Below are 24,554 nucleotides of genomic sequence, written 5' to 3' on the forward strand. Positions count from 1 at the left end.
TGCAGGGGATACGGGTTCGTGCCCCGGTCCGGGAAGATCCCAGATGCCGCAGAGCGGCTGGGCCCGTGAGCCATGGCCGCTGAGCCTGCGCGTCCGGAGCCTGTGCTCCGCAACGGGAGAGGCCACAACAGTGAGAGGCCCGCGTACCGCAAAAAAAAGAAAAGAAAATGAAGCTAATAAGAGTACTTATTTTAAAAGGCGTGTGGAATTATAAAATATATATTTGATGTTAGACAACAAACTCCTTTAAGGCAGAGACTGTTCAGCTTGTAACTTCTTGAATTGAGGTGACACTAGAAGCAAAAGCTAAGTAACCAACATGAGCTCCTTGAAAAAAAATTCTTTCCTCTCAAAATGAAGCTTTTGTAAATATTGGATTAATCATTTCTCCAATTCCTCAAACTTGTTGGCTTTCCCAACATCCTTCTCAAAGGTAGCGATAGTTTCCCCTGGGTAGAGTCTGCTTTTTCATTCATTCCTATTTATCCCTAATCCTCCTTTGCTTTCTCTCTTCTTCTCCTCTTCCTCTACCACCACCAATCATCACCGGCATCATAACAATAAAGCGCACTAATGGGCTCATTGAATCGTAAAGTTCAGGGATATCTTTGTTCAGGAATAGCTGGATCAAAGAAGGCAGAGAGCATCATCAAACAGGCTCTTTCTCCCTCTCTTGACTCTGTGCTGTCTTGATTTCTTAGGAAGTCCTCTGGTGAAATGGTCCAGAGGGGCTCATTGCATGCTATCGGCCAAATTTTCCCTTTCTGCCTGCCTCCTGGCTGATTAACTCCATCTATTTTTCTCGCTAATTCACTTTCATATTGATAACATTCACTTTCTTGCCAATATTTCTGAATTCATGCATAGGGTGTGACTAGAAAATGACTTTTTAATGTTGTGTTTAGCAAAATTACAATTTTCAACTGAAGATCAGCTTTCGAGACTCGAGGCAAACCCCAATGATGACATTTTTAAAAGCTTCTGGATTTCCTTTGGGGATTTTTAGCTTGAACAACAAGAAATGTAATCTTACCTTTGATCATCAAACTCATAACCCTGTGACTCAGGTGACTCACTCACCTTCCTAGGAATTCACTCCACATTCTTTTGGCTGTTCCTAGAAATCATTGATTCTCCAAAATCTATCTTTAATGGTGCTTGGTAAAAGGTATTATCAAAGGAGAAAATTTAAAACAAAGATAGACTTCTAAATTTAGGGAGAATATGAAGATAAGTATAAAGCTTTTCAAGAGAACTATTCTCCAAGGGGCAACATGTAGTTAGAGATATAACTTTTGGTATGTTAGGTTAAAAAATCAGTCATAATTTTTTACATATTCATATTTTAAATATAAGTGTATCATAAATATGCATGGGCATGCTTATGTATAGGTACACATGTACATGGAGGAAAACCTCTGTAAAAGTTAGGAAATATAAACTTCATTGTCACAGATTTTCATTTTATCAATCTGTCAACTAAAAATAGAGAGATGCCTTTAGGTAAAGATACCTATTTCCCCTATGTTTTTTAAGTATGGTCAGGCATAAGACCCGATAGTTTACCTGTCACATTCATATTGTGATCCAGGAAACGCTTGTCTTTTCCTGGTCAGGTAACTTCAGCCTTCAGGGAATTCACTCATCATTTCATCATTAGTTGTACCTAAACTCCAGGAATATCCAGTGAACTTGGGCACCCTAACTGAAGGAAGTGTGATTATGGGAGTATTTCTGGATATATCATAACCAAGATTTCTTGCAGCCTTACTATAGATTTCCACATTCATCCTATTCTGACTTTTCACCTTAACCCAAATTCTGCAGCAGCAAAAACAACACGCTTTTTTAATGACACACGATAGTTAAAACAAACACTGGCCACAGACTAAGAATTCAGCTTTTTAACCTTAGCAAACATAATCATACTCTTCACAGGCACAAAATAACCCTTCACTTTAAAAAAAAAATTAATGGACACCAAATATTCCAAATTGTCATAATATGAAAACATAAAGAACACGATCAATTCCACAAGGCTCCCAACATAAAATGCAGCATACTTGCAAAGTAGCCTCATTAAACATTTCAAAGTTTTCTCTTTCACCTTGCATGTTTATCAATGTAACACATGAGCAGAGTTTAAAAATCATGTAGCAATAAAAGGCTTATAATAGAAAGCAGTAGTACCCCATTCCTGTGCTTTCCACTCCTACTATAACTGTTTACTTCCATTTTCTTTGTTCTAGCTGCTACTTTTAGGAATTAGCTATGAATTTTTAAATAATATGCTACTACTATTGCAGCTTGGTTTACTCATTTTACTCATTATCCTCTAAAATCCTGTCCTCCCAATATACCTATCTTTAGTTAAATAAATAGCAAGAGTTTTCATTAATATAATTATATCAATTTTATTCACTTCAGAGCCAAGTAGTATACTATGAATAAGTCTCCTTTCTAGGGCAACAATTTCCTTTTCCTGGAATAAATAAATGCTTTGCTATTTGCAACCTCTGGCACACATTGCTTCATTTTGGAGCTGTGGAAAAGTCTTGGCACTTGAGATTAGTAAAGTAGCATTCAATGTTAGCTGTGTTATTGCTTGTGACCTTTGGTAGGTTATTTAGATTTCTGAGCCTTGGTATTAATTTCTGGGTGCAGACGTGAAAATTAATAACTTCCTTGAAGAATATCTATGAGGAATAAAAAGAGTTACATATGTGTACACATCTACCTGTAGCTCCCTCCACTAAGTGTAGCATCTTCTACTTTGATCCTCACAGTAAAACCATGAGGGAGGTGAGACTGGAATTATTACCACAGGTTAAAAAAGAACTGCTACTCAAGAACACTAAAGGACACATCCAAAAATGCTTAGCAGAAAAATACTCAAATTCAAGCTTTCTAATTCCAAGTCAAGAGCTCTTCACCCCAAAGCTCTGTCCAGCCAAATAATCAATATTAAACCTCTGAAACAAAATTATGCAAAATATCCTTTTTCTTAGTTATTTTGGGTTATTGGTACAGTGAATCTAATTTGTTTTTTCTCTATTTTCTCAAGACCAGTAAAAAAGACTCTAACAGAGACAAAGTAAAAAAGTATAAAAGATTGGCATAGAAAGTTGCATATTATTTTATAAAGACTCCAGGGTGGTAAAGGCTGGCTGTTAGTGTTCTACCATCTTCTATGTATTTAAAAGTCCCTTGTGGCTCTGAATCTGAAAATGGAACTGTGCTCTTGCTCCCGCTTTGGTATTTCACAGCTTGTAAATTGTCATAAAACTAAAACATTCTCAGGCTAGATATCTTGAGTTCAAAAATAATTATAACAGATACTGGGAATATTAAAAGAACCAGTTATTTATAAGTTGGATGATAGCGTTATTTGGCTACAGTCCTTTTTTTTTTTTTTCTTTCCTCTTATCTTTACCAGTTGGAATATCAGAAAAACATGGAGTGCTTTTACAACCTTCTAGAACTTCATTATGCCATCTTGAAAATCTGGTATGCACCAACCCCTTTTTGAGAATTCACTAATCTGTATAAACCTTAATAACTTATTCTTGGCCTTAATAACTTTTATTTGGCTTGCTTCCCTCAAAAAATATTTTCATGGCCTCCTTAACCAGTTATTTTCATGTTACATATGTGTAAAAATGAAGTTAAGTGAAATTAAGGAACTAATAAACAGAATACCTGGGGTTCAAATACGGCACTTTGAATTCTAGGTCTGATCATATTTAGGCTCTACCACAATCATTTTGTCACTGATATTTCAAAGAGTGAAATAAAAATAAGTAAAATGGTATCATACAACTAAATACATAGACCAGGAAGAATTCATCACCACATTTAAAACTGTAATTTTTGAATGCTAGTATATTCTAGATGTTGATGCCCTTATAGACTATGGACAAATGAAAGAGCATCAACCTCTGATTCTTGAAGATCCTTGCCAATATGCCAACCAAACTGAACACCTCCAATGATGAGACTTCACTGTTTTCTAAGAAAACATTTTGCCTTTGCACAACTTGGACTGTAAGAAAGTTCTTTCTTTACATTGTGCTGAAATATGCCTTCCTGTAACATCCACTCTTGGATGTTGTTTCAGTTCTCCCTCAGAAACAACACGGAATGAGTCTAGGTTTTTTCCCACATGACAGCACCTTAAATATTTGAAAACAACTCTCATGTTTCCTCTAAGGTTTTCTCTTATCCAGTCTAAATGCCCCCAGTCTCTTCAACTGTTCCTCTTATGGTACACTTTCCTCACTATTCTTTTCTTTTGCCCTGGATTCTTTCCCTGTTCGGCATTATCTATTTTAAAGTGTGGCACACTTTAAAATAGATAATACTAAAGTAAAAGCTTGCCATTGTTCCTCAGAGCATAGCTATCATCTCCCTTGTTCTACTGACTATACCCTCATTAATACATCTTAAGATCACATAAGTATTTAGGAAGAGCAAGCATAATACAGCGTTGACCCAACACCCTAACCTCCATGTTACCATCCATCCTTACATTCTGGCCGCTGAGTTCCTGACCTCCTCAACTCCAGTGATAATTTTCTCCCTCCGTCTCAGTCATTCACTGCCATGGGCATCTAGGCATTATCATCACTGGAAATGCCATCTAGGCCTTATCATCACTGGAAATTGTCTCTCTGTTGAAACCTCAGTATTAAACATTTCACTGTGTCGCTACACACAATCATACATTAACTTGCTCTGAAGACCCTAGTGTTTTATTTTTTTTTGAACTCCAACTTGCTTACCCTACCTCTATTTCACCATCTAGAAGTCCACGCTTATCTTTAGTCTCGCTGTCCGCTAGAGATTGCATGCTCTGTCATTTAATCATTCCCTCAAAATATCTTCAATTCCTTTTCCCCCCTCTTTGTAATGTTCCCCTGGCAGATCCCAACACTAGATGAACCATACCCTTTCCTTGAGTGCTGGCAGCAGAGTAGCTGAAGTTCTTTGGAGTAAACCACCCAAGCTGACTAGTTTGCTGTAGATTCATTATCAAAACCTCAACTGGATGCTCAGTTTTTCCACATAATCATATTGGGTTTCTCTATGTGGCTAGTTTTTAAACTCCCCACAGTGACTCTTTCATACCTTATCTTTTTTTTTCTCAAACCTCAAAACATAAATTCTTCCACCCCTCAGACTTAACTATTGACATCATCTCATATTTCTTTGAGAAAATAGAAGCAGCTTAAAGTCCTTCACTCTCCTAAATCAAAGCTACAAACCAATGTTCATCTATACTCCTTGTATCTTGCTGATTATCCCTTTAGACTTATTCATCATTTTGATTGTGCAGTTATTATAACTTCCTCCATTTCTACTGGATTCACATCCGCATGCTATCCTGCTTTAGGATTTTTCCCTTAAGAATCAACACTCGTTTAACACCACATCTCTTTCCAGCCAACACTCAAGTCTATCATTGCTCTCTTTGCAGAAACTTCTGGAAGTATTGGACTAAATATAATGTCTCCATTTCTTTTCCTCACATTTTCTTTTCTATCTCTTCTTACCTACTATATCTATCTAACTTATTTGCCTTGTCTATTATCTTGCCTTACCTATATCTTAACTATTTTTACTTCCTATATCTAATTTATTTGCCCCCGGCTTCAATGAAACGACATTTATCAAGATTTTCCATCACTTTCAAATTGTCAGATCCAATAGCTTTTTGGCTCTCATCTTATTCAATCTGACTACACTGATTTTCCCCTCATTTAAAAAATACTTTTGGGCTTCCCTGGTGGCGCAGTGGTTAAGAATCTGCTTGTCAATGCAGGGGACACGGGTTCGAGCCCGAGTCCGGGAAGATCCCACATGCCGTGGAGCAGCTAAGCCCGTGCGCCACAACTACTGAGCCTGTGCTCTAGAGCCCGTGAGCCACAACTGCTGAAGCCTGGGTGCCTAGAGCCTGTGCTCTGCAACAGGAGAAACCACCGCAATGAGAAGCCCGCACACCACAACTAGAGAAAGCCTGCACACAGCAACAAAGACCCAACACAGCCAAAAAAAAATTAAAAATAATAATAAAAAAAATATTTTCTTCTCTTGGCTTCCATGAACCCCCAAAACTCCTGATATTCACCACCCTCGTAAGCAATTGTTTGGTCTCCTTCACTAGCTCTTTCTCTCCCCAACCTTAAATGTTAAGTTCCTACCTTTTCAGCCCTGGACTTTCCCTTATCCTTTGCCAATACTTTTTAATTCTTAATAAACTTCACTACTAGAAGTTCTGTTTTATATCAAACTCAACTTCCTCATGCTAATGTAAACTGTAAGTCCAATTTTACTTGATTTTTTCCCCCTCTGTCATACTATGGTAAGCATGCTGCAGAGTGGGCTTAAACAAATTCAAAGGTAGCTTAAGCTTACAGCCCCAGAACAATTCCAAATAAATAAATATTTATAGCTTAGCAACTATTATTGTTTTTTTAAAATTTTTAATATTTATATGCCTAGACTAGACAATCCAGTTTATTAAACTTTCTTCATTAACGTGACTTTATTTTAAATTTGAATCCTGCCTTTATCACCATCCTTCCATTAGCAAACCCTGTGTATCATAAGGTAGACCTGGGAATGAATTGTTAGAAATTTTAAAAATTAAAATATCAAATTTTGAACTACCAATTAAAAAATTCACAAATGTTAAAACTCTTTCTAAACCCTAGAACCACAACAGTGAAGTAGCAACCCTCTCGCTTTTCTAGACAAACGGCAATTATAAACTAAAAGCACTGACCCTATACAGTTTTCTTTAACCCATAACGACTTGAATAGCTCCAACAGAGTTGTGGAAACAAATGAGCTTTGCTCTATCCTTCATTCACCACAGTTTTAGTTTAATACTTCTTTGACAGCACCTAGATATCACTCTGATAGACATTATAGAAATACTCAGACATATTTGTCAGGTGTCATGGAAATAGTCAAGAAATTACCAATAACTTTAGAGTTGACAGCAGAAGAAGGAAAAGCACTGTGGTTTTATAATAATAATGTTTTTAAAAGATCACATTACCTGTATAAAAAAATGGAATTGTGTCTACCAACGCACTCCAGAACTTAAGGGTTTATTGGACAAGGTATCACAAAAAGTACACAAATATTAAGGTTTAAACAGGGAATTGGTCACTTACATTTTACATATTTTTATATAATGCACCTTGAATCATGCAACAATATTTTGTAACATTATTTGATTAAGGTAATACAGCAGAAAATAGGACAATTTATTTTGAATAACAATTTGGTGAAATCAGGAGTTCTCATTTTGGATCTATTGCTCCTGACAGGTAACTGAAGTAAGAAGTATTTTCATATTGAGTTTTTGGATGATTTTGTGTTCATTTACCATCATTAGAAAGTCTATAGTGAGAAAAAACTTGCAGACATTATGCAATTTTCCCCATAGCTGTGCTAATGCCTAACCAAGAAAATGATGTATTGACTAATATAACTTTATATTTAATATCTAATAAGATATCTTTTTGAGATTTTTTGGCACCTGATTGATAAATGTATACCTATGTATGTGTGTATGCATGTATGTATATATATATATATAAGTATAAATCAGTAGTTTCATGAAACAGAAACAGTTGAATGCATTTTACAAATAAAATGTAGGCTGTAGATTTGTTCTAGAGCTTATGATAACAAAACACTGTGTAGAATTTATTTAAAATTAAGTTTGAATTTCCCTGTGTAGTACCTATTCTTGTAGGATTGAAAAATACAAAATGGATCTTTTAACTGCAATGCCTCAGACTTAACTTACTGACAGAAAATATCTAGTGAAGCATACCTGATGAGATTCTTTGTAAGCAGCTGATCATTTGGTTGACATGATAAGTTTGCTGGGTTTTAATAGCATTTATCAATTAACAGATGCCTGAGAGCTCATACCTGGGCTACTCACTCAGCAATAAAATAAAACCCCACAGACGACCATAGCATCACTGTGAAGCTGTGTCAGTTACTGGAGTTAAGGTGGTGAGGATGCAATAAATATAACCATTGTTTATTGAGTAACTAGTATGTGCCGGCCGTTTGGCTAACCACACCACATACATTAGTACCTCTACTTCATCCCAATTAAGGGATCAACAATCTTGCAATTTAGATACTATCCCCACACTTTCCAGGTAAGATCATTGAGCCTCTTGAGGGTTTTGGTAATTTGGCTAAGTGGGCATGACAGTAAGTTTCCGCGGCAGCATGCCAACATGGGTCTATCAGATAGTATAGCCGGTATGCTTAAATACTATGATTTGCAGTCTTCCATTAAACAAAGGTCAAGGACTCACTCTCCATGTCATCTTTGAAGATGATACCCATGTGTTATAGACCTTTATATCTCTAGGGTCAAACACAGCCACTGGTCTATAAGAGGTGCTTGTGAAGGAGTGGTAAAGTGAATACGCCAACTGCATAAACAGCTAAAAATAAAATTTTGTTTTCCCTCCTGGCTCAGAAGTATATGGGTGTGTATCAAAGTGGATGAAAATGAACCTCACTGTTCTTTTTCCTGTATTCCCACCATAGGTCAGGAAGTGTGTGCTTACAATCTTTACACATCAGGGTCTGTTACCGTGATTATTGAGATCTGAGCATCACTAATCCTGATGAGTTTCAGCCCGTTCACTCCCTATATGTAATAAACCTTTACAATGTGTGTAAGCAGTTATCTTAACCTTGAGCACTTTGGGATGCCAATTTAGTAAATTGGAGTAGGAATGATATCTGAACTTTAAAAATTGACATAAGACACTTAATTTGTAAGTTTAGAGCCCAAATCTGTATGACTCTCAATTAATGTATAAATGGCAATTAAGAGTTAAAAGCCTAAAAGAACAAAGTTTAGATGCAGAAATTCGCTGCTTTAGACTCAGTTAAGAAATCTTCCTTCAGTTTTGCAAGAAAGAACTTAAAACTTTATTAGAAGGCTTGAGTCAACACTGAATATTATTTACATAACCAACACATATGTGCATTAATGTAATGATGAATAAAAATTAGCAAAAGCCCATAGTTCAAATATAAAGAGAAAAAGGTGACAGCAAGGCAATTTCTTGTATATAATATTAATTTAGTTCACTACACATGCAATACTGTTATCTTGATGTGGAACTTCATGTTCCATCAGAAAGTGACTGGGGTGCATTGTTTTTGATAATGATACAATGTTTATTGAAGGACTTCTTTATGCCACGATATTACCACATTATCTCTAATCCTCAAAAACTCAGAAAATAAATATCATTCATCTTATCTTACAGAAGATGAAACTTCAACTCAGTGAAATGTTTATTTACAATCAAAATCAGGACTTGCACTCAGGCCTACAAAAGCCTATAATATTTTGTATTATCTACAAAACCCATAATGTTTTTTCCTTTCTATAAGAAGTCTTAACCTGAGGTAGAAATCCCTTTGGGCAAAACTAGTAGATTCATACATGGCTTCGGGGGTAAACCTCCTAAAGTTACATGAGAAATAATATGTATGTATATGTACTTTCTTTCTTGAGTGTTCATAATAATTTTAACTAGATCTCAAAGAGTTCTGGGACCCAAACTATTACAATAACCATTGCTTTCCCTCTGCTATATTCCCTGCTTGCAGAAAAGGTAAGCTGCTCTCTCTACCATGCAAACATTGGAACAGAATTTCAGAGTCATTCTCTATACCAGGCTGTAGTTTTAGCTGGGATTCAGGAAGTAGTACTAAAGGAGGTGAAAGCTACACCATTAAAAGTGAGAGGATGGGATTTGCATTTAAGGTGAGAGCAGAAGAAGGAGTCCAGAGAGAGAACAGGGAGTGAGAGGGATACACAGGCAAAGATTCAAAATCCTTGCAGCAGCAGGTGCAGAGAATCAGAAAAAAACAAACTTTGGAATAGAAGCAAAAACATGCAGTAGCCCAGTGTTGTGAAAGGTAAAAATCAAAGAACATAATGAAAAAAAAAGAGTGCTGGAGAATTAAGAGTAGTGTTGGGAATTTCCAGAAAGATTAGCAAAACCTTAAAAGAAATATTGACACTGCAGAACACACAATTTCACAAGCTTCAAGAAGGTGTTAATGGATCTGGTATTTTCTGATTAGTATGTGCAAGGGGGGAAAGGATGGGATATCAAAGTTAAACTGATACTTCTATAGCTTGTGTACCTTTGACAATAAGGTATCTTTTTGTATTAAATTCATTGACCTAAGTAACTAGAGTTAGTAGAAGTATTAAGGCAATAGGTATCAATAAACTCTCATTAAAATAATTATTTATAATTGACAAAACCCTCTAAAATATTACCTCATTGGATTCTCATAGCAAACCCTGAATGTCAGCCTTCCTCTCACTCTCCTCCCACCCCAATAAATATCGTCTTCCAAATCCTGTGTTCCACAAAGAAGTATACTTCCCCTCAATGGTAGTAAATGTCCTGCACCAGTTTTCAGATCAATCCTAATTTGAGGTAGACATTTCTTTTATTGTTTCGGCTTCTTTACCCACTGACCTTACCATTAAGTCAACAACAACAAAAAAATGCCCTAGAGCAACATTCAGGGCTTCTAGAGTAATATTCAGGGCTTCTAGAGTATTCTCTAAGGTATTCATCTTAAGGTGCATCATTGGGATAAGAGGGTCTTGCGCTCAAGTCCACCACAAATGCACTAGTTTCATATAACCCGATAGTCTTCTGCACCCATCTTTAGTACAGAAGAATTTACTGCAACTGTCTGTCTAGGCCCTGAATGACATGGTTTTATTCTTGTGAACCTCCATTTCAGCTCTGGGAGCACTGCCACTACACTAGACCAGTGTCTGGAATCTTCCTTCCTTGTTTGTGACCTTCTCTGCTGCTAATTGCTTACCTGTCTGGCCTTCTTGTTTTGTTTCTACTGGAGCTTCCTTCTAAAGCACTCTGTTACTGACTGATAGACCAAGTCCAGTAACTGTGTTAGTTTTAGGGTATCGCCCTTTTGCCTACCAGCCTGGACACTCCAATAGGCTTAAGTATCTGGATCAGTTTCTTCAATACTCAGGCTGTCCTGGAGCTAACAATTTGAAAAGGAAGATGGGAGGTGAATCAGGATGGTGGTGCTGAAGTGGAGTAGAGCAGAGATAAAAATAAGGGGAGGCTTAAAATGGATATTTGGAAACATGTGTTGCTAGATACAGCTTATTGCAGGTGTTGGCACAATTCACTTGCTTGTCAAACCCTCTTTTTACAGATCATAATGAGAAACATTGGTCTAAGTTAATACAAACTGTGAATGTTGAGCAAGTCATTATTTTTGTTTACATGCTATTTTTGGACAAACAGCTTATTCATGAAATATTCAAAAGTAACAAAAAGTTATACTTTTTATTTCTTTTATTTTATTTATTTATTTATTTTTTGCGGTACGCGGGCCTCTCACTGTTGTGGCCTCTCCCGTTGCGGAGCACAGGCTCCGGACGCGCAGGCTCAGCGGCCATGGCTCAGGAGACCAGCCGCTCCGCGGCATGTGGGATCTTCCCGGACCGGGGCACGAACCCGTGTCCCCTGCATAGGCAGGCAGACTCTCAACCACTGCGCCACCAGGGAAGCCCCAAAGTTATACTTTTTAAATAGAAAAAACATTGGCACAGTTTTCCCTTTCAGCCTAGTGGGTCTTCCCATGACTGTTTTCTCCTTTCTCCATTTCTTTGTCTTTATGCCAGAGCCCAGAGGGCAGCCAGCCACCTCCAGGTCAAATGGAGAAAATGGGAAAGAGCTGCTCTTTCCTGACAACATCTACTGTCTAAAACACAGAAATTTGTAACCCCACTAGTTAAGAATTTAAAGAATAGTTAATAAAGATTATAAACTAGTGCTTTGACTAAGGTTGTAACTGAAAGTGAGTTATTGTCTGCCTAATTTAGTTAAATTGAGTCATTTTTTAATACTTGGACCAAATTATTGCACATACTATTCAACTATTAACACGACTAAGAACTCAAGTGTTCTATAAATTCATCTCTAACATTGTTCACTGATCTAATAGCTTTTTCCAATCTTAACTGAGAAGTTTCTATTCAGTGGTTTTGGTTTGCTAAACCCAGAGGGCTAAAGTTATGTCAGGGCTTACTGTTTGTTTTGTTGTTTTCCCACTTTTAAGTTAGAAAGAAAAGCATGGATTTTTCCTATCAGTCCTCAAGAACACTAGTCTAAGTAACCAAACTTATATTTTGGGAAGCAATTTTTTTAGTTGTACTTACAATTGAATTTATTTCCATTTATTTTCCTTACCTGAGGTAAAATAAAATTATTATTCCCATGTGGAATATATCAAGTTTTTAACAATTCCCATGAAAATGAACTTTCTAGGATTATCTTTTTATCAATAGTTAAATTATGTTATGTTTTTAATTGGACTCTTAAGTCACAGCCTCTAGCTTCCCAGAATTGTAATGGTGTTGAATTAATTTAAAGAGACTCAGAGGAACCAGATATGGAAGGCTGTCACCATGATAATTTAGTTTTATGATTAGATCATGGAAAACGCTGTAGAATTCTGAAGAGATTTTTAACCCTTCTATCTTGAAAAAACTTTCATTCAGTTTGTCTGTCTCAAAAGATTTGCATCTATGGAGAGATTTCTAATCCTGTAGAAAATTCAATAAAATAAATGTCACAATAAAAATAACGGAGACAACCACATTAAACACACACAGTATTTATGATCTACAAATTAAAGTAACCAAACACACACACACACTCAAACTCGCATGCAGGCACATGCATACAATAAGCTACAGTATGAGTATCAATTGTGATACAATGGTATTTGAGAACTTTCTGTATGTTTTGCATAATAAGTAACATGGATACTTTAGAGGGGGTAAAGTACTTTATTTGAATATTTTAACTGCTTTAGATACTTTAAAATTGCATTTATAGTAAATAATTCTGGTGTTTTGATATTGAGTTTTTAATATTCTTTTTTCCAAGAATTCTCTCTGAGAACAAAGAAACTAATATTTGGGAGAGGCTGACTGCTGAGAAGGCAAAGACTGAATTGACATTGAAGAAATTCTTTTCAGGTTTCAAACAAGAGCAAGTGTATTGGACCTATCAAAGTACTACACAGTGGCACACATAAATAGAAATGACTTTATTTAAAAATATTTGTGGAAAATTAGATAAAGGGTATATGGGATCTCTCTGCATTCTCTCTCAAAACTGCATGTGAATGTACAGTTTTCTCAAAAAAAAAGTTTTAAAAAATGTGTTATCCAATGGTAATATCTTTTTTGCCATCTGTAGGTTCCTCAATGCTTCAACATACACTGCAATATTTAAATTGTATGTACTTGACAATGAAAGAGATCCTGCTCTAGTGTTTATGTTGGCATTTTTAGGGTAATTGACTCAAAGTCAACTCTGTGTTAATTTTTGGTTATAGTAGGCTGGTGGGGAGTTCTGTATGGAGATAAAGCGTTGTTTTACTATGTTTGTTAAATTAATTCATGATGTTAGATTTTTTTGTGTAAACTATAGGAGAATGGAGGGGAAAAAGCCCTTCTTTGAATACATCAGTCACAAGAGCTGGATAACGGAGAATGCAGCTCTTTTATTTGATGGGATGAGAAAGCTAATAATGTATGACAGTAAAAAGGCAGAGGCTTTTAACGCTTTTTTTAACCTTACAAAAAAGGTCAACTCTGATCTGGAAATGAGAACAGCCAACACATGGGAGAGAAGGGCAAAAAGCCAAGTGGAAAGTAAGAAGGAGCTGGGGATGAATGCACTCAGATGGTGTATTCCAGTCCCTGGCACCCCAAGATTCTCAAGGCCTGGGCTCATCATCTCTGGATTAATTTAGTTGTTTTTCACAGCATGAGAGGAGGACCAAGTAAAAGACTGGCAAAGTTACCAAGACCAGAAAAGAGACAATGCTTTATCTTGATTTAAACAGAGAGGAAAGGAAAAATTCTGCAACCAGCATGCTAGCTTCATTTCTGGTGAAGACAGTGCCAGTTTAATGTTTCTGCTTCCAACTCAATGGTTAATGTGCTTAATCTATAAAAGTATTGACAATGGTTATTGAAGGCCTACTCTGTATCCAGTACTGATGTGGGGTAAAGCCCTCATTTTGTAGATGTGAATTCTAAGAGGAAAAGAAACTTGCTTGAGATAAACCAGTCAATAAGAGCTGAACAGGATTTGAATCCAGAACTGCTGACTTTGACACTCTTGCCCTTTCCACCAGAGAAACCAGGCCTGAAGACTTTTGTTTTGTTAGGGTGTTTAATTAAAACAATGCTGATTTTGCTGAAAATGAAAAAGCAAGTTTACTTTTTAAATTCCAAAGCTAATAGCTTGCCTTAAATCATCCTGTCATATGATAAGAGGCCCCAAGAAGACAGCTCAATGAATCACTACGTTACATTGACAACAATGTGATAGAGGTTGTGCTGTGTTGTAGTTCACCATAAGGATAGGATTCCTGCCCCTGCCATTTACTAACTGGTGATCAAGGGCAAATTACACAACCTCTCTGAACTTCAGCTTCATTATATGATAGATGGGGATAATATTTGTTCTTACATCAAGATTAAGATAAAATGAGATAATATAAGTAAATTACTTAGCACAGTGTCTGACAGGTCATGCATTCAATACATGCTAGCTATTTTCTATGTGATTATAAATAAAATAAGTTAATATTATAATATTGAACAAATAGGTATAATCTTTGCCAACTAGTTTATTGATTAAAATACCCTCATATGCAGCTCTGTAAATGTTGTTAATGAGATATAATCACTTTTTTAATAAATACAATAACTATAAGTACCTGACACTATACTATTTAGATATTTAGATTCCAAGTTGATAGAAACAATTCAATAGTTTTTAGTGTGCACGACTTTCCAACTACCATACTATTATTCACTCTTAGAAATTTATTTTTTATTAAAAATGAGACTTCTCTTTCATACTGTAAGCCCTTTACCCTTTTTATAGCCTCTTTCTCTCCTCATCCAACTCATGTTTCCTTCTTTTCCTGTATTCTCTATCTTGGAAAATGCCAACAACCACCAGAAAACTGGGAAATATTCTAGACATCTACATCTCCTGTTTCTCTCCACTGATGTTTAATGTTTCTACTATACAGCCATGGCCTTAGCTTATGGCTTTAAGCGCTTGTCTCTTTTCAGGCAGACAACTACTTTCCATGCCAAACACACTCAATCCATCCTCCCCAGGCTATCAGGAAGGCTCACTCTAAAACGCAAATTTGTAGGAGTTTGGGATTAGCAGGTACAAATTACTATATATAAAAGAGATAACCAACAAGGATCTACTGTATAGCACAGGGCACTATATTTAATATCTTGTAATAAACTATAATGGAAAAGAATCTGAAAGACAATATAGACATACATGTATATAACTGAATCACTTTGCTGAACAACAGAAACTAACACAACATCGTAAATCATCTATGCTTCAGTTTAGCGCAGGGAGATCAGCTCCGTGCTCTGTGACCACCTACAGGGGTGGGATAGGGAGGGAGGGAGGGAGACGCAAGAGGGAGGAGATATGGAGATATATGTATATGTATAGCTGATTCACTTTGTTATAAAGCAAAAACGAACACACCATTGTAAAGCAATTATAATCCAATAAAGATGTTAAAAAAAAAAAAAAGAATGGGGCTTCCCGGGTGGCGCTGTGGTTGAGGGTTCGCCTGCTGATGCAGGGGACACGGGTTCATGCCCAGGTCCGGGAAGATCCCAAATGCCACAGAGCGGCTGGGCCCGTGAGCCATGGCTGCTGAGCCTGTGTGTCCGGAGCCTGTGCTCCGCAACGGGAGAGGCCACAGCAGTGAGAGGCCCATGTACCGCAAAAAAACAAAAACAAAAACAAAAGAATGATTTATACCAACCCTAAAAAAAAAGTAATAAAGTAAAATAAAAAATAATAATAAATTAAAAGGAAATTTAATCATGCTATACCCGTACTTGGGTCCTTCCAATGTTCTATTGTTTTGAAGATAAAGTCCAAATATCTTTGTATGATACACAAGACTCCTCATGACTGTACTTCTGGTTATACTCCTGGACCTCATCTTCTGCCCCAGAATGACTGATAATTTCTTACACTCTCTTTGCTGCCTTCTGCTCTGCTTCTTCAGCCAGTTTACCCACCTGAATCATCCAATGATAGTTAATCCTTCAAAACTCAAACTCATATATCGCCTCCTCGAGCAAGTCTTTCTCAAGTATGGGTTAGGTGTATATCCTAATACATCCATGAATTTTTCTAGTTACATCTAGTCTCACATCTCCCTATAAGTCTGTATGTGGCAACAATTTAATGTTGCTTAAAACTTTCAGTGGTTTCTTATTCCAAACAGAGTAAATAGAATTTATTCAGGACTACAAACAGTCCTTCTGACTCCCTCTCATACCCCTGGATCACTGTTCTTCAACCCACTGTCCATTGACACGTGTGATAAATGCTCCCAACTTGACGTTATTTGCCTTCTTTACACTTGCCATCCTCATTACCTTGAACATTTCCACCTGAATATTTGCGTAGCTGACACCTTATCATTCACATCATATTGTAACTGCCACCTTTTTCAGGAGGTCTCTCTGACCAGCTCTCTAACGTTGCCTGCCTTTCCCATTCACTCTCTCTTTCATGGCACTTATCACTATCTGGGCATTCGCTCCTTTATATTTCCATATTTTCATATGTGTTTCATTGGTGGTCTCCCCACCAGAATATAAGCTTTATATCTCTTATTCACTACTGTATATCAGTGTCCAGAAAAGTGTTAAATATATACAAGTTCATCTGAATCACTATTTTATTCCCAAGGAGAAGTTAAATAATTGCTTATTGAAATCAACTGTGATCCCTAACTATGTCAAATCTAGTTGTTATTTATTGATGGGGTATAACCACTATAACTATGGAAGATTTGCAAGTGATGAAAATATGACCCACATATGGAAATTTAAGCACTGAGATTAAACAATCTGCCAAATTAAGATCATTACATTTTCAGAGCAGAGGCTGAATGCAGAAGTAGATATTTATGGCAGAATGCTAGCTGTTCCCCCAAATCTGTTCTTCTATCCATAGTACATGAATACTTGTAGCTGGAAATACTTGTAGCTGCCTCACCAAGGGCTACAGTCCTCAGGTCCCTTGCAGAGAGGCATGGCTACATGACTTATTTCGTGCCTTTGGAAAGTGAACAGAAGGCTGCATCCTACCTCTGGACACAGTGTATAAAAAGTAGGTTTGTCTCCCAAACTCTCTTTCTCCTGTTTCCATCAGGAAGCAGATGATGATAAGAATCCAAGTGATGACAGAGGCACAGAGGTAAGAGTCCAGCCTTGATTCATCATGCAGAGAAGAGCCCCAGTGACGACTGTCCTGCAAGAGACAGTGAGATACTTTACTGTATCTGAGCCATTACCCATTTTGCATCCATTTGTTCCAGCACTTTGGCCTACTTACCCTAAATAATACTATAGTCAATATGCTAATTTTCACCAGGTTTCCCAAAATTTCTTGAAGAATTCTCAATTTTCAATTGATGAGTTTAGGTTTATGAAATACATGTTTCCTACTCTCCCTATATATGTTCATGACAGAGGACCAATTCATAAACTTATGAATATTTCCTTAATCTGAAAATAGAAGGTTCACATCAGGTAAAGAAAAAAAAAACTACTATAAGTAGCAGTAAAAGAACTAGCTGAAATCAAAATGAAAAAGAATGTGCAGTTAGATCTTCTGTGTATTTATTTGTATGTAAAGCATGTCTCTGCCTAAGAGCTGACCACATCAAATACCCACAGCAAATAAAATTAATTCATAAGTTGTTTGTAATTTTCCAAATTATAAATTATGCTTTTAATACAAGACTATTTTAAGGAAAACCTTTATGATTTCATAAGTTTTTTTATTTGTTTTAATTTCAAGAGCCTTAGGTTTTTCCTGGCTTATTAAATTTAGATTCATGTGAAGAGACTTTTTAATTTATGATTTTTTTGAGAATAAAGGTGTAGGAAAAGGAGAAAGAAAAATTAAATGAATCTGCTGGCATCTTTTTTTTAATTTTTTTTATTTTTTAACATCTTTATTGGGGTATAATTGCTTTACAATGGTGTGTTAGTTTCTGCTTTATAACAATGGCATCTTTTTTTTATTTGAAGTAAACCTCATCTGCTATTGGATAATGTGGGAAAAAAATTTTAATACTTCTTTGATCTAGTTACATCAAAATCTCTGCCATAGCAATTCAAATCCACAAATATTATTTCTGTCATATAATACTAATTCCCTATTATAAAAATAACTGATGCTCCAATTTTGTGTCCTTTCTTTGTGTTGGGGTGGGATGAAGGAATGGGGATTTACAGAAAGGAGTTCTGCGGTGGGCTAAGCAATGTCCCATGGTAGGTAAGGAGCTATGACACAAACCATCTCCACTTCTTAGTTTTTTCTTCCTCATCCTATTTATTTCTATTCCTTGATCAAGTTTTCCCTCTGCTAATACTTTTTTTAAAATTTTTTATTGGAGTATAGTTGATTTACAATGCTGTGTTAGTTTAATGTGTACAGCAAAGAGAATCAGTTATATATACATATATCTCCTCTTTTTTAGATTCTTTTCCCATATAGGCCATTACAGAGTATTGAGTAGAGCTCCCTGTGCCATACAGTAAGTCCTTATTAGTTATCTATTTTATAAAACCATCTCCGCTTCTGATTGCCTTCCCAGTACTAACTTAACCCAACTGACTAATCACCCTCTCTCCCTTCCTCACGACTTCCCCAGGAAATTCTCCCCCAAACTACATCTCCAAATTATATATACCACATTACATAAGAATTTTTTTAAATTAATTATTATTATTATTTTTTAATTTATGGCTGTGTTGGGTCTTCGTTTCTGTGCAAGGGCTTTCTCTAGTTGCGGCAAGCTGGGGCTACTCTTCATCGCGGTTCACGGGTCTCTCACTATCGTGGCCTCTCTTGTTGCGGAGCTTAGGCTCCAGATGCGCAGGCTCAGTAGTTGTGGCTCACGGGCCCAGTTGCTCCGCGGCATGTGGGATCTTCCCAGACCAGGGCTCGAACCCGTGTCCCCTGCATTGGCAGGCGGACTCTCAACCACTGCGCCACCAGGGAAGCCCCTACATATGAATTTTGAAAAAAAGAAAATTATTGGTAACAAAAATAACAATTCATCATTTACCCTACTAAATTCTAGGTTTGTCTTACTTTGTTTTGTTTGTTTTAACTTTCTATGTCATGTCAGGGAAACTGGGATCCACCATTGTTTTGTTTCTTATTACTGCAAACTAGGTATAATTTCAAACATTGTACCCAGTATAAAAATTTTCTTCCATAACAGAATTATTTGAAGTCCCATGGTGTTTTTGTTTTGGTTTTTTGGGGTTTTTTTTGTGGTACGCGGTCCTCTCACTGCTGTGGCCTTTCCCGTTGCAGAGCACAGGCTCCGGACGCGCAGGCTCAGCGGCCATGGCTCACGGGCCCAGCCGCTCCGCAGCGTGTGGGATCTTCCCGGACCGGGGCACGAACCCGTGTCCCCTGCATCAGCAGGCGGACTCTCAACCACTGCGCCACCAGGGAAGCCCCCACGGTGCTTTTTATAATTGCTTTACAGACTAGCCTTCTATCTGAATGTCAGTGCTACTCTGGAAATTACAGCACTTTCATATTATAATATATATTGATTATTAACCAATGCTAAGTATTTTAATTGATGCCGTTTCACGTTATAATTGCTACCTGAATCTATTCACGAAATTTAGATTGTTTTTAAATCTAAAATTGATCTTCATTATTATACTTTGTGAGTATTTGGAATTGTTGTCAGACATCGGCAATTTTTATATGCAAATAAGTTACTGAATGTGAATTAAAAGGACAATTATAGCAATAGCAGAAATTACTTTAAGAAAACTTCAAAGGAGGTTTGTTTGCCTTAGGGGATCAAAACTGTATAACTCTATACTCAGACACATTTATATGGAGATATGGAACAGAATGACCTGGTGCCTATCGGCATGAGTGAGACTTTTATGAATGAACATCAGTAGTGATGCTCAGAAGGTATGATTTACTTCATATTAACATATAGTCTACTTGGAAGGGGAGATTTTTAGACAAAGTCTCACAATTGGCTTTCAGAAATGTATATATATACATACACATATATATTTCTTCTCTATTGAGAGACACCTGCAACTGAATAATTGTGACTATGTAACAAGTCTTAAAAATAGGTGTAACCATATAATAAAACCATATAATAAAAAAGTAAAATATAATTTTTAACAAGTCTTAAAAATAGGTGTAACCATATAATAAAACCATATAATAAAAAAGTAAAATATAATTTTTAACAAGTCTTAAAAATAGGTGTAACCACGTAATAAAATGGGAAATGTGAAAGGAAACTAAAATTAATTTTGTCAGAGCCGTAAGGAAAACCAGTCAGGAAGAATTTTTTTCTTAAGTAACTTGACATTTGACTCTGAAGGTGCTTAGAATTGGGGCAGGAGGAAAAAATAGAGATGGTGAGGAGGGGTGAGTTTAAGTCACTTTAGGTAAAGGAAGTAGGAAGATGCAGAGAAACAGCATACTCGGGAAATACAAGTAGGTGGATGGGGACCACAGTAGATGAGAAAAGTGGTGGGAAATGACACCAAAAGGGGAAGCCCAGCCTGTGAGATCCCTTTACCATGCAAAGGAGTCGGCTCTTCACCATTTAGTAGGAAACATTAAATGTGTTCTGAATTTCAGACAAGAAATAGAACGCCACTGTAGAGAAGGAATTGAGGGAGGGCAACTAGAAACACAGCTTAGCAGGGTGCTTGCTCGTTCATTTCTTCAATAGAGCAGCATTTACCAGCCGTCTGTTAGGAACCAGACATAACGTATTATTCTACTGGGGTAGAAAAATAAAAACGCGGTCCTAATCTCCAGGAGCTCGCTATCTTGTGGGAGTGGGTGTTGGTTGGCGGAAAATAGTTTAATATACAACACGATTACAGTATCACGTGGCATGTGCTTTAACATAATGTTGATCAAAATAAGAAATGTAAGAGCAAATGTAAAACAGATTGGGAGAAAGAATGTATATTCAGTTGGAGATTTACTGAAATTGAATTGCTGATGGCAAATCTACATAGACCTTGCTAATAGTATTTGGGATGGAAGTCCAAAGCTTGGATGAGGTATCTGGCCTAGAGATACAGATTTGACTGCCATCAATGTGTAAGTGATTGTTGAAGACATGGGTGTGGATGAGATCACCTTAAATAGTCGAAAGAATTACAAGTAAATAAAGAACAGGATCATTAGAATCTTTTTAGAGTGTAAAGAATATTGTAGTATTTGTTCAAAATATTCCCTGCCTTTTCCTACTGGTTGCATCTCTACCAAATGTACTCCTTCCAGGTCTGTCCCGGAGGGAAAATTATAGTTCTTGACTAATTAATGTAAATCTGGGCCTTGTGATTTTCTTTGGCCAATGAGATGTAAGCAAAGAGAACATTAGCCACTTCTGTGCAAAACTTTTAAAAGCCTGTAACATAATTCTGCCCTCGTTCTCTCTCTTGGGCCTCAATGTCAGCAATCAGTCCCAGAGGTAAGAGCCAAAGGTGTCCTGTGATGAACACGTAACTTGAACTGAAGAAAAACTGAGATTTTGAAGGTTGTTACAGTAAAATACTTTTGCCTGAGATGAATAAGTCAGGATGATTAGAAAGAAGTATGAGAGATCAAACAGCAATGATGCTGTAGAAATAAGATTTTGAAATATCCAGGAACTCTGAAATATTTGATATGAGGTTTTAAGAATGAGTCCAAAATGACTTTGGGATTTTTGACTTGAGTGACTGTGGGAAGGTGACCTTGTTATATGAGGTAGGACAGAGAACCCTACTACTACTTTTATATCAGAGCTTGCAATCAAATTCACTTTGGAACTGAAGGAAGAACAAAGCTGTGATGTTGAAATTTGGACGTATTTTGTTTAAGATGCCTCTGGTATATTCAGGTGGAGATGCCTACTAGGCAGTGGAATATAGGGGCCTGGGATTCAGGATAGGTTTCTGAGAAGATGGGGCCACCCTGAGAGACTGCCTCCAATCAGAAAGTGGTTGAAGATGGAATTCTGGAGGAATCTAATTTTTAAGGGAAAAATAAAAGAAGAAAAGGGATTAAAATAAACTTAATAGAATAGTTAGAAAGTGATGAAAAAGTGATGTTTTATATACTAAAGTGAAAAGATGCTACCAGAAGTGCACTCAAGTGTGTGGACCGCTGCAGAGAAGTAAATAAGGTAACAATTTGAGAAGTTATTGGAGTTTACAATTAAGAGATAAATTAGATTAGCACATTGCAGGAGGGACGTGTAAATCATCCTGTGTGCAAATAAATCTCATCGTGTCCTTAAGGGAAGTTATGCAAGAGTAATTTGTAAACTCTACCAGCACTGAACAAATATTAGTCCCTATTATTAGTTTATTTTGGTTTATTATTATTATTAGTTATTAATTATTATTATTTATTTTTATTATTTATATTTTTATTTTATTATTATTTATTATTATTTTTATTTATTATTTTTATTATTATTTATTATTAGTTTCATTTTGGTGAGTTATCAGGAATGCAGTCTGGGGGCCAGGTCAGAAATGGACTGTCACTTTGAGAGTTACCTGTAGCAGAGTGATAGTTAAATACATGAGATTTGAATGACATTTTCCAGGTAAGAGTGTAGAGAGAAGAGCAGGGAAATGAGGACAGCGCATTAAGCTTATTCATTCTGTGGAAACTGGTTGAGGACAACGATACACTAAAGAAGTCAGTGCTTATGAGAAGTGGGAAAAATTAGACAATTTAGAGTCACAGTGAGCAGTGTCATCAAAAGGGAGGACACCAAGTGTTCCAAGCTACAAAGTCAATGACAATGACTCTGACCAAGCCCTTGGAACAACCCCCGACTGGGGTAGATGAAATGAGTGTTTGTGGCAGAATGACTGCAGGCTATGATTAAGAGTGTGCAATTTAGTGAAGAGTAGGGCATTTTGAGAATCCAAGCTTCGCTCAGAGAATCCTGATGGTGTCCCAGTTGAAAGCGTGGTCAGGCAATGGAGAAGGAAGAGAGCTTGTAGAGAACGTGTGTATCAGAACCTTCATTCTGAGCAGAGGGCCGTTGAGGATCCCAGCCAGATAAGACATAGACCAGAGTTTTATCACAAGAGCAGAAACATAGCAGTCAGTTCAGGGAAAGACTCCAAACAGTAGGAGAACTTGAAGACCCAAGAAGGAAGCAGCAATAATTAAGGGAGTGAAGACCTGAAATTGAACAACTTTTTCCTGGGAATGTCCATACCTGCTGCTACAACATCCTTCTACCAGACCTTTCACTGAGGATATTGGTCCCTGGGTCACAGTTTTCCTTTTCCTTCAGTCATCATTGTGGGTCGCAAGTTGATGGCCTATAAAATGTTGCTCTCATGGTGTTTGGATCTTCACTACTCAAATGGCTTTCATTCCCTCTCTTCAGCAAGTCAGTCTCTAACTTTCTGTTAAGATCCTTTTACCTCTGTTACCTCCTCAGTCCTGCAAGCTTGGAGCTTCAACTCCCCCAGTACTTCCTGTCCTGTACCAATTCTTCTCCATATCTTAGGCTCAGCACACACCTACTTTTCCCTCTTCCCTGGAAAATAACATTTGTCAAGTATTTACTGTGTGTCAGATCCTGGGCTAAACTCTTTATATTAAATTTTCTCCATTTGTTCTCCCCAAAATTAAGAGGTAAGAGCTAGTAACCTCCCCATTTCAGCTCAAACATTTGAAGGAACTTCCCCAAGTTAACAGAACCTGGTGGAGCCTGGAAGTGAACAAGGCAATCAAGACTCCCAAGGTTGTGTTGGTGTTCATCCTGCTGTATGTCTTTTCCAAATATTCCTTCCTTGCACAAGACCTGGCTCTCGTGGCCAATCTTAGTGCCACTGCTCAGGCCAGCACCCTTCCTTTCCTTCCCTTTCCTTTCCTTCCATACCTTTGCACATACCAAGTCAGTTCCTAATTCCGAGGTGCCCTAGTTGCCTATTTCCATCATGCCTATTTCCAGGCTGCTGAGGGTTATTGGAGAAAATTAAATAGCTGTGCTGACTGCCTTCATTACATTGTCATGATGTCCCAACCTCAGCCGGGCCTTTGCAAACACTGGCAATCCCTCTGCTCCTCTCTCAACAGCTCTTTCCCATTTCCCAGCATCTGTTCCAAATCTGTCTAGTTTTCCTCGAGTCTGCTTTAATTAAAAACATTCTTAACATGGCTTACTAGGCTCTCCGGAATTGGCCCCTTCCCACCTCCCTGGTCTCCCTGAGGGCTGTGCTCTCTCTTATCTTTGCTAGGCTCTAGCCGCACTGATACTTTGAATCCCTTTGTCTTGTCCCTTTTGGATGTTCTCTT

The 24,554-nt window shown here is 37.2% G+C and overlaps 1 long non-coding RNA gene across 1 annotated transcript in view; it reads right to left on the reverse strand.

The window, feature by feature from the left end:
- Positions 1-12,843: 12,843 nt before the first annotated feature.
- LOC141276898 (uncharacterized) overlaps positions 12,844-24,554 on the reverse strand; it is a 115,050-nt gene continuing 103,339 nt past the window's right edge. Inside the window, exon 4 of the long non-coding RNA XR_012327222.1 lies at positions 12,844-19,231. This is a non-coding gene — a long non-coding RNA (uncharacterized lncRNA). The remainder of the gene's footprint in view (positions 19,232-24,554) is intronic.

This window comes from Tursiops truncatus, chromosome 17 (assembly GCF_011762595.2).
Source record: "Tursiops truncatus isolate mTurTru1 chromosome 17, mTurTru1.mat.Y, whole genome shotgun sequence".
Classification (NCBI taxonomy): Eukaryota; Metazoa; Chordata; class Mammalia; order Artiodactyla; family Delphinidae; genus Tursiops; species Tursiops truncatus.